Source organism: Lethenteron reissneri, chromosome 27 (genome assembly GCF_015708825.2).
Source record: "Lethenteron reissneri isolate LAM-NWPU_2019-01 chromosome 27, ASM1570882v1, whole genome shotgun sequence".
NCBI classification, from domain to species: domain Eukaryota; kingdom Metazoa; phylum Chordata; class Hyperoartia; order Petromyzontiformes; family Petromyzontidae; genus Lethenteron; species Lethenteron reissneri.
In genome coordinates this window covers 3768846-3785414 of record NC_083805.1, presented here as the reverse complement: position 1 = coordinate 3785414, position 16569 = coordinate 3768846, and positions in this window count along the sequence as shown.

Genomic DNA, 16569 nt, shown 5'->3' with positions numbered 1-16569 from the left:
GGTGAGTGGTGGGGGGGGGGACGGTGAGTGGTGGGGGGGGGACGGTGAGTGGTGGGGGGGGGACGGTGAGTGGTGGGGGGGGGGTGAGTGGTGGGGGGGGGGACGGTGATTGGTGGGGGACGGTGAGTGATGGGGGGGGTGGACGGTGAGTGGTGGGGGGGGGGACGGTGAGTGGTGGGGGGGGGGGGTGAGTGGTGGTGGGGGACGGTGAGGGGTGGGGACAGTGAGTGGTGGGGGGGGGTGAGTGGTGGGGGGGGACGGTGAGTGGTGGGGGGGGGTGAGTGGTGGGGGGGGACGGTGAGTGGTGGGGGGGGGTGAGTGGTGGGGTGGGGACGGTGAGTGGTGGGGTGGGGACGGTGAGTGGTGGGGGGGGACGGTGAGTGGTGGGGGGGGGGGACGGTGAGTGGTGGGGAGGGGGGGACGGTGAGTGTTGGGGGGTGGACGGTGAGTGGTGGGGGGTGGGACGGTGAGTGGTGGGGGGTGGACGGTGAGTGGTGGGGGGGGACGGTGAGTGGTGGGGGGTGGTGAGTGGGGGGGGGACGGTGAGTGGTGGGTGGGGACGGTGAGTGGTGGGGGTGGTGGGGTGGGACGGTGAGTGGTGGGGGGTGGGACGGTGAGTGGTGGGGGTGGGACGGTGAGTGGTGGGGGGTGGGACGGTGAGTGGTGGGGGGTGGGACGGTGAGTGGTGGGGGGGTGGGCGGGGTGGGCACGAGGGGGGTGGTAACGCAGACCAGGGTGGCTCGGGGTACGAGGCAGCAGCAGGAGGAGGAGGAGGCCGGGGATGGACAGAGGACGTCAGAGAAGAGAGAGCAAAGAGGATTGGTGGCGGAATTGACCGGAGACATTGAGATCGACAGTGGGGCATGGGGATACGCGGATTGCGAGAGGAGAGGGGGAGAGGAGTCAGATTACGGGAGTGTGAGGACAGCGGAAAGGGAATAAGAGGGGAATAACAAGTCAGGAGTGATCTCGGTACGAGGCAGAGTACGAGGATTGAAGACGGGATACATTGGAACAGGAGACTTTGACTCTTGTGACCTGAAGTCTTCTTGAATACTCTTCCCACAAGGGTAGCCCATTGGTCATGCTCCCTTTATTCCACATCTGATCTCAGTTGCACCCTCTTCACCTTGTTCCGGTACTGATATGTTTCCCAACGACATCTCTTAATTGCCAAATGAGTTCAGTTTCTTCATCACTTTGCGGTGGCTTCTCCCTTTTACCTGAAGCGTTTCTGTCCGTGACAGCCATCGTTGGATGCAGATATGACATTTCATCAACCACGAACGAATTTCTGCCCAGCAGAAAATCATGAGCGTCTTTATGGAGGATATAAAGTAACTTAGCAAGCAAACAATTCGCCTCCTTCCCTTATCTGTCCAGCCATATAAAAAAAAAGATGCTTTGTGCATCGCATTATTTGAAATCAAGTTTTTTCAAATTTCATTTATTTGGTATAGCCCTGTGAGCCATGCGGCTCTTGAGTCAGGTGCAACCGCAACAAACAAAATATGAACGGAGAACATCTTAAAGCGACGACGCGCAACAGAAACATCCTGGATAAACCAGCAAATCTTCCACACAAAAAAACGCGCTGTGTGCAAAACATATCCAGAGGTTTTCTGGCGTTGATTCAACGCCACTGAAATGCACACCCAGAAGACAGCGTGCCTGATGGGATGTATAGAAAATGCTTGGAGGGACATAGAGATATGGGAAAAGACGCGTGTTAATTTTGCTCATGCTCACCCGAGTACAAGACTGCTTTGATGGCATCTGCTTCCACTTGGCGGCGCTGTCGTCTCGCGTGATGTCATCTCCGAGGCCGACTCGGCCTAAAGCGAGTGCAGTAGCTGGTGGGGCTCATCTGTTCCACCCGGTGGAGAGAACTAAATACTCTTAAGCGCATCATGGGACCTCCTTTGCCAGTACCAAGATATGAGAAGAGGTTTTTTCCCCCCCTTTTTCTGGTCTAATACCGTTTGAGACGAGGCTCAAAAGAAAGCTGTCTCTGGTCTGGACCAATCAGTTTCAAAGACAATGCATATATTATCAGAGTATGTTTTTTTTTGCATTCTGACCACAAGTATTGTGGTTAATGCAGACATGATTCCTTGTAAAAGGTGTTTTTTGTTGCCTGAAAAAAGGGGGAAAAACCTTTTCTCATTTTAAGCGCATGTTTCTAAATATGGGGGAGAACATGCAAACTCCAAATATACAACAGGCGTCACATAGTCAGGATCGAACTCACGACCTCCTGTATGCCAATTATACAAGCGTCAGGGTCAGGATCGAACCCACGACCTCCTGTATACCAAACATACAGGCGTCAGGGTCAGGATCGAACCCACGACCTCCTGTATACCAAACATACAGGCGTCAGGGTCAGGATCGAACCCACGACCTCCTGTATGCCAAATATACAGACGTTAGGGTCAGGATCGAACACACGAACTCCTGGATACCAAATATACAGGCGTTAGGATCGAACCCACGACCTGTTTACCAAATTTACAGGCGTCAGGGTCAACATCGATCCCATGACCTCCTGTATACCAAATATACAGGCATCCTGGTCAGGATCGAACCCACGACCTCCTGTATACCAAATATACAGGCATCAGGGTCAGGATCGAACACACGACCTCCTGTATACCAAATATACAGGCATCCTGGTCAGGATCGAACCCACGACCTCCTGTATACCAAACATACAGGCGTCAGGGTCAGGATCGAACCCACGACCTCCTGTATGCCAAATATACAGACGTTAGGGTCAGGATCGAACACACGAACTCCTGGATACCAAATATATAGGCGTTAGGATCGAACCCACGACCTGTATACCAAACATACAGGCGTCAGGGTTAGGATCGAACCCATGACTCGTGTCTACTTGTCTCTCGGGTCACCAGCTGTCCGGATTAAAATCCGGACGGTCGAGCAATTGATCGCTGTGTTCAGGTGGCAACAGTTGATTGTACCGAGATCTTCCATTGTATTGAACACTATCACGACAGCGCACTGCATAGATATGATTGTAGACATAGGCTGACTTAGAAATATGTCCAGCTTTGGTCTACAGTGGAAAATGTGGCAACCCTAACAGTTTCCTCATGCTAAACGTGTTAGCGTCTGTGCTGTACAATGTGTGATCAGGTTTTTGTGTTTAACTTTTTTTTAAACATTTTTGCAATCGCTGGGTTTCTACGAAGTGGGAAAAATAACCGGTTCGATCCAAAATTGCACGGTTTTTTTTTTGTTAGCCGAGTAACTTTCTGCTTTCAAAACTGAATTGTTTCCGTGCAGCTCCTAATGCTGGTTTTGTCCATTGTGCAATAGTGTCCGGATTTTAACTGCCTTCGGATGGAATCTCTCACTTGTGGCTTATGAAAACTGAAATGTGCTACGAAGAAGGGCCCAATGGCACGGTTGTGTTGCGGATTGTGCAACGTGCTGAGATGCACTTTGCATAAGCTACGCTTTTCGATGCAAAAAAACCCCACTGATTATGAATAAGAAATAAAAGCCCGCCCTTGTCTGCCTCTCAAAGTATCAGCCCCCACATTCGTCCCTCAGGAATAAACCCAATGCCCCAGCGTCTGGCTCTTGCTGAGACCACAATCTGAGGTGTAAAGTCCGAAGTTTCGTAGCCAAACGCGCACTCCGCTGCAAAGGCGAGGGCTTTGCCGACGACGCTAACGATGATTGCGACGCAGAAGGTGCCACGGTGACACCTGAGAGGAGCCGCCGGTGTCCGCACCCAAGCCACCTTTGAGCTCATCGTGAAATCCTAGCGTGCAGTCGCAGACGACCAGGTAAAGGTTGCACAAAAGGCTTCGGGTGCAGCCCTGAAATTGCTTGCTCACGCCACTTGCTGGTGTGGGGTGGGGTTGGTGGCCACCCCGCCTGCAGGGAGTTTCAGAGAGACCCTCTGGCGGGTCATATCTCCTGTTCGACGTTGACCAGAAGTCTTTGAAGAGGTGGAGAGGACCCACACTTGTTCTCCCAACCACACACCGGGGTGAACCCATTTGAACTGCTGGGTGGACACAGGCGGGTACGGGGGGGGGGGGATTTTAAGTAACGAGCACGTTTGTTTCAACGAAAACAAATTACTCGGTGATACCTCTGCACTGGCAATTGGACGAAAGCAATAATTCCAACAACCACAGACTCAACACGTTCGTCAATAACACCGTGGCGTTAAAAGCAAACGTGTAATGGGCGACGTTTCGAGAGACGGCCCTTTTTCACAGCACGTGAATAGCACCATTGTTGTAACTGTTGCTCTGGGAGACCTGTGGATATCAAGTCCAGTGTGCTAATCGTAACGCCAGAGCAGCACCAATGGCTACTCAGTGGTGGTTAAACACTTCCACCCACCACTGGCCTTTCAGTAATCACTGTCCACACACAAATAATACAGTGAAGTAAATATAATCATCATCAGTCCACCTGTTTATCACTAAGAAGACCTAAGGTCACCGCTGATAACAATTCCTAATAAGTGACTACAAAGCCTATATGGCCATTGAGAATTCCAAGGATGGCAAAGAAAATAACAGATAGTGGCGTCCTTCAGGAGACTTGTGCCAAGACAGCTTTTTGGAAGGGATTAGCAAAAACAAAAACTTTATTATGAATATCATGAAAAACAAATGAGTTGACAATAAGTCTCCTTCACATGCATCTGACCCTCCACAATAAAAAAAATAAGTGGGTTTATTTAAATCTCATCAGCCACAAGGCCTTCTGGGAGTGCATAATTTCAACAGCATTGGTTAAATACAAGCATGAATACAAGCGTTGGTCTCATCAGCAGATTCTGTGCAGGTGGGCTGCCAGATGTGTTTTGGCGAGGAGACCCTCTCTATTCAATCTGGGTCCCAGTTGAACACAAACCGATATGATATCACAACACAATCCTCATTGTGGAGGATGTACGTAAAATACACATGGGGATTTTCACCTCCCCCGGTGCATGTGCACCTGACTTGGACGCTTCTCCGGTGTATCAACATCACCGATTATGAACGAAGGTTGTTGTCGAAGGTTAGACGACGGGGGGGCTGGTCGAGGTTGTCCAAAGAAGACGTAAAACAACGATGACTTGTGGAACATAAATGTCCAGCCGAAGCGACGGATGTCGAACCGCGTGGAAGTGGCTGCAGAGCAATCTTCGATCCTCCCAAGATATTTGGAGGGAGCCGCTGAACGAATTACCATCCGGTTAATATGTGCTACGTTTAAATCCACACAATTTATACGAAGTCTCAAAATGTGCGTGTTATCCCAGTACCTCCCGATTAGCGCGGTTGGCTACGTACGGTGCGAAAGAAGTTCCCAAATGTAATAATGACCCCAATTCTGGAAATCTTATTATTTACCGAAATGGCCCTCATTCATGGGAGGAGCGTCCCATATCTGTTATGTAAAGGAAATACTCATTCCCAGTCAGCCTGTATCGTAATGAGCAAGTGTATTCTTAATATACCCGTGCTGGGAATGTAACAATGTGTCTTTAAATAGTCAAACATGAATCCCAGCGTGTTTTTTTATATTTCAAGATCACATCGCTACTGGAAACATTTTGCAAAAGGGCCCTAGCGATTGTCTGGTTATTCTGAACAGATAGGTTAAAGTTGTCTGAGCTTTAACCTATGCTATCAAATAAAAAAAATTCAACACATTGTGGCCTTAGAAAGAAACAAAAATATGATCGGTAACGTTTTGGGCAGTGGCCCTTCTGCATAGCACATTACACCAATTTTATCCTCTTCAAAATTAAGCTACGTTTATTTTTGTATCCATAAACTGCGTTTTTCTTGATTGTTTGGATTTTATATTTCTGATTGTGATTAGACTTGTTTGCATGGAAACTTTGCACTGTATTGCTTTGTGGCCTCGGGGGTCACTTGGAAAAAAATAGACTTACTCTCAACTGGTTTTCACCTGGTTTAAATAAAGAATGTGTGCATGGGTGTTGCTGGAGATTTTTTTTTCTGAAGAACAGTGGCCACTCTCGGCATCTGAGAGCCCCGTGGGGTTTGTAATGATCCATTTACAACCCAGTTATTGCACAAAGCATTCTAGGAAACCTTATCCCAACTTAACTGCACAGAATTGCGTTAATAATTAATTTTACACGGCTGATAGCCTTGTGGTCTCCAAGCCAGCTTTCATCAACACAAGTGTTTGATTCCTACCTCTGGACCATCTCGTCACATTGGCGAGATGTTAACTACCTAGCCTGGTATACATGGAAGTCGTGGGTTCGATCCCGGCCCTGATGCTTGCTGTATTTTTGGAGTTTGCGTGTCTCTTTCTGTCTCTCCCCGTGGTGGCATGGATTTTTCTCCAAGCCCTCCGGTTTTTGCCTCCACATTTAGAAACATGCAATTAGAGCATTTGGTCGCTATACATTTCCACACGATAAGCCACTTCGTTGGGCGATCGTTCGTGGCCAGGTCGCTTCTGAAAAGAGCTATGAAGCTCAGTGGCCTTTACCTGGTGGTAAAAAGTATATCGTTTATAGTTAAATTTTATGTACCCCTCCACTCTGTCATAGACCTTTTGGCATCGCTCCTCAAGATTCCAGTAAACATGGAACGTTGGGCCAACGTTTCCCACCAAATGCCAAAGTTGGCCCAAAGTGGCATAGTTACTGGAATCAGGCCATTTTTTGTCATGGTCTGAAGCCCACATATAACAAGCTTACACTGCAGTACAGTGGGCCTCCATTTAAGTTGAGCACAACGAATTCTGAGCACATAAACACTCACGGACGCACAGAATGGATGCAATCTTCATGTGGACACACGAGCACCACAGGTTTACGCATTCTCACGCTGATCGCACTGGTATGCAGCATAGAGTGAATTGTTTTGAAGTTAAAACATGCTCTGTGGAAGGTATGTTCATGGTGCATGCACGTACGTAGAACTTGTTTCGCACCCTGCACGGCCAACCATGTTAATCGAAGGTGCTGGGGGAAGGACAACTACATAAAGCAGCCCCAAAACTCTTCATATCTTTTGCACTTGCAATGTTAGCGCAGCGTGGTGAGTTTCATAGAAATCGTTTTTTAGGGGGTATGAAGATTTGGTGAAAACATGAGATGCGTCTTTGCACCGATGGCAAAGTAAGGCATACTCCGCAATCGAGTACCGTATTTCATGTTCCCAGGCAGTACAACTTTTCCTTCCATAAAGGTTTTTGGGTTAGATCGCGTGAAGTATAAATGTGTCGTAACACTCCACCACCCGACGCAGCCAGTAAGGGTTGTAACGTAAACAAAACGCAGCAATTAGGTATGACTTCAGCTCACCGGTGTGTTGTAGAGTAAATCCACATGATTTACAATTTGAGTACGACGTTTCGCTGGTAATTACATCCAGCATCATCGGGCGATTTTCCAGAATCTTCCTAGCTGTCGGGTGGTGGAGGGTTACAACACATTTCTACTTACGCGATCTAACCCAAAAACCTTTATTATGAATATTGGTCACGAAAGCCTATGTATTAAACTTATCCCTCCTTATTGGCGCCCTGAAAATTGCGAGATTACCCAAAAAATTGCTACATAACTGGCATAGACAACGACTCAGTTGGCTTTTACCACGAGTTGCTCCTGATGTTGTGAAGTGACTCATGCAGCCAGCTATGGCTCATGCAGCCAGCTATGGCTGCATGAGTTTGGTAGTACATGTTGTTTATTGTGAAAATTCGGTCACAGTTCCTATGATCACTGTTTCATTGCTTTTATGGCTTTATTTTGGTGATTTTCGAAACGTTTTTTGGTTTGGCCATGTTTGTTTGTTGTAGTACAGAGTTAGACTGATGGCCTTAATCTAAGTTGTCTTGTGGTTGTTGTTTGACTTGCATCCCACTGGGATTTTTGCACACTGTTGGTGTACGGTGCTTTTTCTGTAATATTTTGCTGTCTTTTCTTGGATTTTCTGTTTGCACATAGTCACTGTAAGATGTTTTCTTGTTCATTTTTTTCTTTGTTGCGGTTGCACCCGATTCAAGAGCCGAATGGCTCACAGGGCTTTACCAAATAAATGAACTTGAACTTGAGTTGGCTCACAAACAGTACATATATTGATTCTGAAAAAAAAAATTGTGTATTTTGTTGAAAAGAGAAAAGCCATCGAATGGTTTGGCCGATCGTTCCTTCGTGATTTTAATCTTCCACTGACGGTTGTTCGATTTGAAGAACGTGCGCTTACGTCATTGTTCAATCAAATGTATAAGGTGTAGAAATAAAGCGGTAATGCACGTTGATAATATACAGAACTGCGTTGTATATTTATGAGAGGCGGTTAGAAGGTTGGAGACATTGATATTAAAAGTAAACACGCATTTATTACATTACTGTATTTCCATACAGCTTCCCCTGACATCGGCATACATATGACGCTGTAATTTGTTTTTAGAAAATAAATCTGTGTAATAATCTACATTACATTACATATTTGCTTTTTTCGTGTGCTATACAACATTGGCAGGGGTGCATAACCAGAAATAATAAGACCGCCCTAAAAAGAAAAAAAATGTTCGGCGATGTTGAGATGTGTTATGAAGGGTCATTGCTTGAAACGTCACCTATTTTTAAATCCTTTATATTAAGTTCGCGTGCTTGCTTGCTTGCTTGCGTGCTTGCTTGCTTGCTTAGGACCGTGCAAATCTTTCGGTCGTTTTTTAACCCACTTCCCGTGATCCAATCGAGCTGACATTTTCCACACAGACCCGTTGTGCCAGACAATTATTGTTCGTGAAAAAAATTCCCAAAATTTTACACTTTTTAGGCAAAAAAAAATTATTTTACATATATTCAAATAGAACGCATTCATGGCTTTGGCTGAACGTCAGAGTGTAAGAGCCCAGAGCGTAACCCCTCCACAGGCCGTGGCGGAGTAGCGCAGTTGGTAGCGCCCTCGCTTCCCATGCCAAAGGTCGCGGGATCGATCCCCGCGTCCTCCACAGGCGAATATATATTTTAAATCCTTTATATTAAGTTCTCTGCCACGCATATAAAGGATTTATAGTGAAAAACTTTGTTTTTACGGGTTATACTTATTTTTACTTCTAGAGCAGTCTTGTTGATGAATGTGTTGCTACATTACTTTGGAAATTAAATAGCCTGTGACACTATTCACAAGAGTGGGGCATCGTTCATCGATCGTCGCCGTCCAAAATTTGCCGCAGCATTTTTCATTTGAAAATTCCCCTCGACGAATGATTTGGAAGTCATTTACCCCACAGTAAGAGTTAAAATACTGAACCCTGCAAGCAAAAAAGCACCTCGGCGGATCAGCGTGTTGTAAATGCGTTTCGTGATTTAGGAAATTTGCGTCACGGAATCAGTTTTCGCCAGATAATTAGGCCTCTCGCTTAGCTGCTGCTGTTATATCAGAGGGCCTCGTTTCGGTGAGATGTGTCAGCCTGTCCGTGTTAGCGTGTGTCCCCTCACACCATGAAATCATTCGAATAAACAAGCTCGGGCAGTGTGGGTTCCGTGGCTCGTATCCATCATTGCTTGGTCCATGTTCATGATCGCCACCTCGAGCTGCCAAACTTCTGATGTGAACCGTGACGACTGGCTCGGCATTAAATTCGCAAGTGTTTTCTGCACAAAACAACAACAACAAAAAACAAAATGAGACCCCCGGGGTTTCTTTGAGAGCTCGCCTCTTTTTTTGATGTCGACTTGGAAATTTCCACTCCCTGCCCACCTTTGCCCAAAAAACATGTTATTCACAGTGCGAGCGTACGCTGTTAGAATTTTAAAAAGCGACGGCTGCGTAACCGGAGAAGTCTCCGATGCCCTGCGGTGAATACAGCCTCCAAATTGTGGCAGAAGGGAATGCATTTTGTTCCACCAGCGGATTTTAGTGCAAAGAGTACACATCTGTAGCCTGGTGATTTTCTGGTAGGGTTGGTGGACCACAATGAGATGGAACCATCTCACAATGAGATGGAACCATCACAATGAGATGGAACCATCTCATTGTGGGTCCACCAACCCACAATGAGATGGAACCAGTGGATTAACAAAGTATTGTTCATCAGTATTATCTTAGAAATATTTAGACTAAGGGTAGAACAATTCACCTACTGCAATTTTGTCAATCCACCGCCTGATGTGGGCCTCCCCACACTGCGCGGACTGTTTGACCATACTTCACCAGAGTGGGTTGGTGAAGGCGAGGTGCATTGATGTGGGAATATAGTCAAGAGCAAAAATGCATTCTGACGCACTCTTGAAACAATCCAGGACTATTATGACATTGTTTTTAGAGAGAGCAGTGTTTAGTGTTTTATCTCATATTTTTCACGTTAGCTCTCGCAAGGTGATGGAATAAGTGGTGGCGATACGCTCTCTCGTCACTATACTTGTGATATTACTATTTCTGTGATCGTTGCTCTTAAAGCAGAGCTAGCAGATTTCATTATCCCCAGACTAGCACGGCCTCGTCAAACCCGTTCCATCTCCACAGTACATTCATTTCGCGTGTCATATCTCGTGTGAAAAAACTTTCATTGCTCCAATGCCATTTTTCTACTCACCTATAAACAGTATAATTCACTCTGCATGTTTTTACAAAACTTGCAACATAAACCCAATTAAAAAGAACTCACTTGGATGGATTTTTTTCTAACTTTGTCTCATTGTCCATAATTGTATCTTCAATAATTAGTAATCATTTACATCCCTCTGAAAATGCATTGCGAGATGAGGGCCTCCATCAGACTGTGTCAGTCATGGGGGTTGTTTGATCGTATTTCACCAACAGCAGTAGCAGTCATTCAACTGCTAGATGAAGGCATCCCCAATCTGTCACAATCCCTCGCAGTGCCCCACCTCACGCTTTCTCAGCAGCCAAGAGCCACTCGCAAAACACTTGGCATTTGGTGCCATCGCTCCATTCATAAATCATTTTTTCTCGTTGAAAAAAAACAATCCGCATCCTTTTTTGAAGCGAGTGGTGATGTCAACCACGATACCGCCTACATTTGCTATTTTAAAATAGTATTCAGTTCCTGCACCCACTTATTCCTCCCGAACCGATCATGGATTTGTTTTTCTTTACAACAGTATTTTTCCTCTGGCATCCATTACTCTTGTTAATGTATCCCTCCTTCCACGGTACTCAACACCAGCATATGCTGCTTGTTTTTAACCACAGTTATTGCTCGAGGCCAATGCGGTTCATGTGTTTGCACCCATTGGTTCATTGTCCTTCAGTTGTGTGCGGTTCATCTAAGTTTAGGCTGCGTTATTAGTACTAGGTTTAATGTTTTGGGTTATTTCGGTAAAGTCACGTAGAATTTTTTTTTTTAACTACGACGTTTCGATCACAACACAAGAAGATCGCTTGTGCTGTGATCAAAACGTCGTAGTTTATTTCATAATTTTACTTGTATTATTATTTTTTCTATCTACGTGACTTTACCGAAAGAACCAAAGAAAATGAATACCTGCAGTCACGAAAGCTTTAAGTCAAGATACAAGTGGGGCATGAGTTATTATTCGACTATTGAAGTCAATTTTTTTTTATTACTATTCATTCCGACGTGACTTTCACTTATTTACTTACATTAAATCCAAGAGAGATTTCAATTAAATTGTGCATTACATAAGATTATTGGTAAACATGGAAAGGTGGGTAATGCGAGAATTTGAGGACACGTGGCTTAAAGAGAGTATTGCCGGGATATGAATTAACAATGCCAATAATTTACGTAAGAAAGGCTCACTTCGTCACCAGATTATTTGAGCAGAGTGCAACTGTCCCATTGTTGAGGTGCTTGGCCAAATCCCAGACAAAACCTCACCACCCAAACAAGAAGGTGACGAAACTTAACACATTTTTATTTCACCAGGTAAGGCCCACTGAGCTATATAGCTCGTTTTCAGAATCGACCTAACCACAAACAATAGCTCAACGAAGTGGGTTATGATGGAAATTTATAGCAGATAAATACCATTCACGCATGTTGATTCTAAATTCTAAATGTGGAGGGAAAAACGGAGGATCTGGAGAAAAATCCACGGGACCACGGGGAAGACCATGCAAACTCCAAATAAACAGGAGTCAGGGTCGGGATCCAACCCACAACTTCTGTATACCAGGCGAGGTAGTTAACATCTCGCCACGGTGATTGCCCTAAATCACCTGGAAGACCTTGGTCATCTCACATCCAAGTGCTAACCAGGCTCACCGTTGCTTGGCTATTGAGATCTGACGAGATTGGGCACCTTTACGGTGGCTTGGAGATGTTACCTGCCTCGCCTGGTATACAGGAGATCGTGGATTCGACCCTGACGCCTGCTGTATATGCGGAGTTGGAGGTGTCTCTCTCTCATCATCATCACGGTGGCTAGGAGATGTTACCTGCCTCGCAAGGTATACAGGAGGTCATGGATTCGATCCTGACCCTAACGCCTGCTGTATATTTGGAGTTTGCATGTTCTCCCCACATTTAGAAACATGCGCTTAAGAGTATCATTGTTCACATGATGACACTTCGTTAACCTATCGTTTGTGGCCAGGTCGCTTCTGAAAAAGAGCTATATTGCTTAGTGAGCCTTATCTGGTAAAATTTAAAAAAATGTTGGTTTAGTTTAGATTTGGTCACATAGGCAAATAACAAATGCCACCTCTGCTTTATGAATAAACAACCTAAGCGTAACCATACGCACACTTTTGGAACAAAATTGTAACAGCAAAAGAAAACCACTAACACGTGGCCAACATCCGACAGCACATTTTTTTCCCGTCTCCTTTACTTTTGAATCCAACTTGTGGGACACATTCCAATAAACCTACAATGTGGGTTGATAAACCTCATTAATATCGATCTCCATGTAGCCACACACACCCTCTATACATAGAAAAAAGCATTAGTCATACAAAACAACTGGAATGGAGTTGCATTAAAAAAAAGTATATGACAGTCCGCCACGAAACATTGGCTTCCAGTCCAGTATATATATTGCATGTTATCTTTATTTAAATCTGGCCATTCATGTTTCATGCACAGCATATTGAGGCAAATGTTGAATGTCACATGAACATAAATGGCCGGGAGTTCTCAACCAAGCAAATTGTACCACAAGCAAAATAATTATCTGAGATTAGTGTTGTGTGAGCTGTAAATCTTGTATAGTTTTACAGTGCAGTTATTTACTCTTTATATGGCATAGTAGCGCTATTTTGGTTGACTTTAGGGTTATTGAGAAGTATTAAAACGTGTTTTAATAATCACGATTGACTCATACTGCAATGTATTCTCCCCTTAGGGCTTTGTTCATGAGTCCTGTGCACACCACTCTCAAAATATGTTGACTTTTCTTGTCAACAGAGGCTGGTTTTATTGAATTACCGACTTATCACGACAGTATTAAAGTATAAAGATGTGGTTGGTCTAATTAGTGCGTTAATCCGCACTAATTAGGCCGACCACAGCTAACCTATTAACGTTCAGCAACGCTGTTGTCAGGCGGTAGTGGAGACAAAGCATTCGAAAGAGCCAATCCCTTGTGGCAAACATGTTTTTATTATTTCTTTAAACAAATATGAAGAGAATGACGACATAGATTGACGAATGTGGTTTGCGCTTATCTGTTAGTTAAATCTGAAGCTAAACCACACAAATTGGAGAACAAAATAACGTTTACATCCCTATTTTGAGGGAAATTACGACCAGGAATGATAGATTATATATGTTGCACGTACATTAGTTTGCAGCAAGGTACAATAGTAAATGTACATTTACATTTTTGCGGGAACTTTAATGCCACTAAAACAAGTGGCGACCGCTTGTTGCGATCGAAACGTCGTAAGTTTTATTTTCTTTGAACATATCTACGTGACTTTACCGAAAGACCCAAAGAATATGCATTCCTGCAGTCACGAAAGCTTTAAGTCAAGATACAAGTGGGGCATGACTTATTATTCGACCATTGGGCATAGACACTTGGCAACCAGCTTAAGCTTTTTGCTCGAGCGAAAACGCGCGGAACACATTGTTTCGTGAATGCATTCGCGTGCCGTTTTTATTCATTGCGAGTGTGCTTGTGCGTTGCTTCTAAGGCAAGTAAATAACATTAAATATGCAGGGTAGTACCAGTGCCGGCAACAACAACAACCAAAAAAATATACCGCAGTAACCCGCTTTTTGCATTACGTAGCGCGCACTGTCGGTCGCCAGCCAATAGCGCGACGGCTCCCCACCGGCGACCGAGGCGCGCCCCACCAATCAGATTCGCGGCCACGGCAAAAGCGCGCTGGAGAATTCGAGGACGCCTCTGCCCAGCAACAGGCTCGACCAATGGGCGCGGCGGTGTGGACTGCGCAAAGCGAGTCGATTGGCTGCTCGGAGGCGTTTGGCTCCGCCCAGATAGGCCCCGCCTACTCAAATGGGCTTCCGAGTAACCCCGCCCCCCTCTACTCTCTACCACCCCCTCCCTCCCCCCCTCGGGGCCACATTCCCACTCGTCCGCGCGAGCGCCGCCCAATTTGGGGTTGGCCCCGCCCCCCGACTCCCAACTCGCCCCGCCCCCCCGACTTCCAACTCGCCCCTCCCCACAACCCCCACCCCACGTCCACCGTACAAGCTCCAAAGGCAAAGGGATCCCGTGTAGGCTCAACAGACTGCTGGGGCAAGTGCTGTTAGCGAGCACCTACGAAGGCCGGAATGACACGCGAGGGGGTGGGTGGACAGCACCTCGCCCCGGCCGCCTTCGTCTCCCCCCGCCCCCCCCCCCCGGCGATGTTCACACACCGTACCGGGTACTCATTTGAGGCTGAGTCGACTTAGGGGGAGGAGGCCCAGGTTCGTGGCGCTAACCGCTGCGCCACCGCTCCGCCACCTTCCAAGTGCCGCCCACAGACTCACGAATGAATGACCTACATTTGGAACGGATTGCAAAAACGCATTACGTATATGTTTGTTACAAATCTCTATTCCTGTACGGGTAAAGTAGTTGGGAGGGAGGGAGGGGGGTGTTATTTAACAAAAACTATAGAAAATAAGACGAAGCTACGGTCCCGATCAACTTTATTTATATCTAGGCGAGATATCTTAATCAGAAACCATCGTTCGGGCGCGTTCGATGGCAAGACGCCAGAGTTCGATGAATAGCCACAATTCATGGCTTATCCTGCAGCTGTGTTTGCGGTTCTAACAAACATTATCTGGGTCACGAGATGGCATGGCGACCAGTGCCAAATGATACCATGATGTGGCGGTGTTGATGGTTTTAATTATCAATGCAGTGCTGGACTTGCAGCCCTACATTCGAGATCGCAGGTTCGAATAGATGCACCTTTGGTGCGGTAGTTAAAATAATGGGCGAGTTTATTTGTGTAACCTCGTCTCTGTCCACCGATAATTACTACAAGTAGAACGCGGGGCACATCGATACACGTGATTTTAAAATATTGTATTACACTGCGTGTAGGATACTTAACATTTAAAGAGATTTACACCTTTTGGTTCTTCGGTAAAGTCACGTAGAAAATAAAATAATAGAATACGTTTCGGTTGCAACGAGCAACCATCAACATGTTGTCGTGTCTGTGTTTTATCATTAATTCTTACCTGATGATGGCTGCTTGTGTTGCAACCGAAACGTCGTATTATATTATGATTTTATTTTATTTTCTACGTAACTTTACCGAAAGAACCAAAGTGTAATTCCTGCAGTCACGAAAGCTTCGAATCTAGTTTGAGATATACACCGTACCACGTGTTTTTTTAAATACCGTATATACCGTCATCGTTTATTTAAAACCCCATCGGAAACACCCTTTCCGACAACGTACATTATTTCTATTCTAGTACATTTTTTATGGATTAGATAAGTCAAATTCTGCCACGACACCACATGATTTAACATCTTCCCGTTGCCACGTAAAACCCACGTGTGCACATGATGACCAGATCACCCTGAATACGCCGGATTTCGTCAGATCTGGACACGGTAGCTAAAGCCAGCTTTGTTTGAGATTGTTTAAGCCCTCCACCAGTTTGCATGTTTGTTCAATGTACGACCACCACCACCGTTGCATAACCGCTCAAATGCGTGAGTCTCTCCTCTGGTTTCCTCCCACGAATCACGAATTCATTGGAATTGGCCAACAATCCCCCACGGAACGAAGAATATTGAGAGTCTCGGTGGGACTTTCCACGGAAAAATCATACGTCGTTACGGTATCTTTCACCGGCGAGATTCGGCTACATTTCGTCTACTGCTACATGACCCAGCCAGCTATTCTTGTTTTCCAATCTGCAGTCGCACGTAATGTATATTACATTATTCTACATTACATTACGTTCCTCAAAGTATAAACAAAAATCCGCGGATAATTGTGGATAATAGGGTCACGGATAATAGGTTTTGGATAAGAAAAATAAAATAAAAGCATCCAACCATATACCGTATACTAGTAAAAACTAGTTCTAATATTTTATTTGAAGCTTTCGTGACTGCAGGAATTACTCTTTGGTTCTTTCGGTAAAGTCACTTGCAGTAGTTCTAATATTGTAGTACCT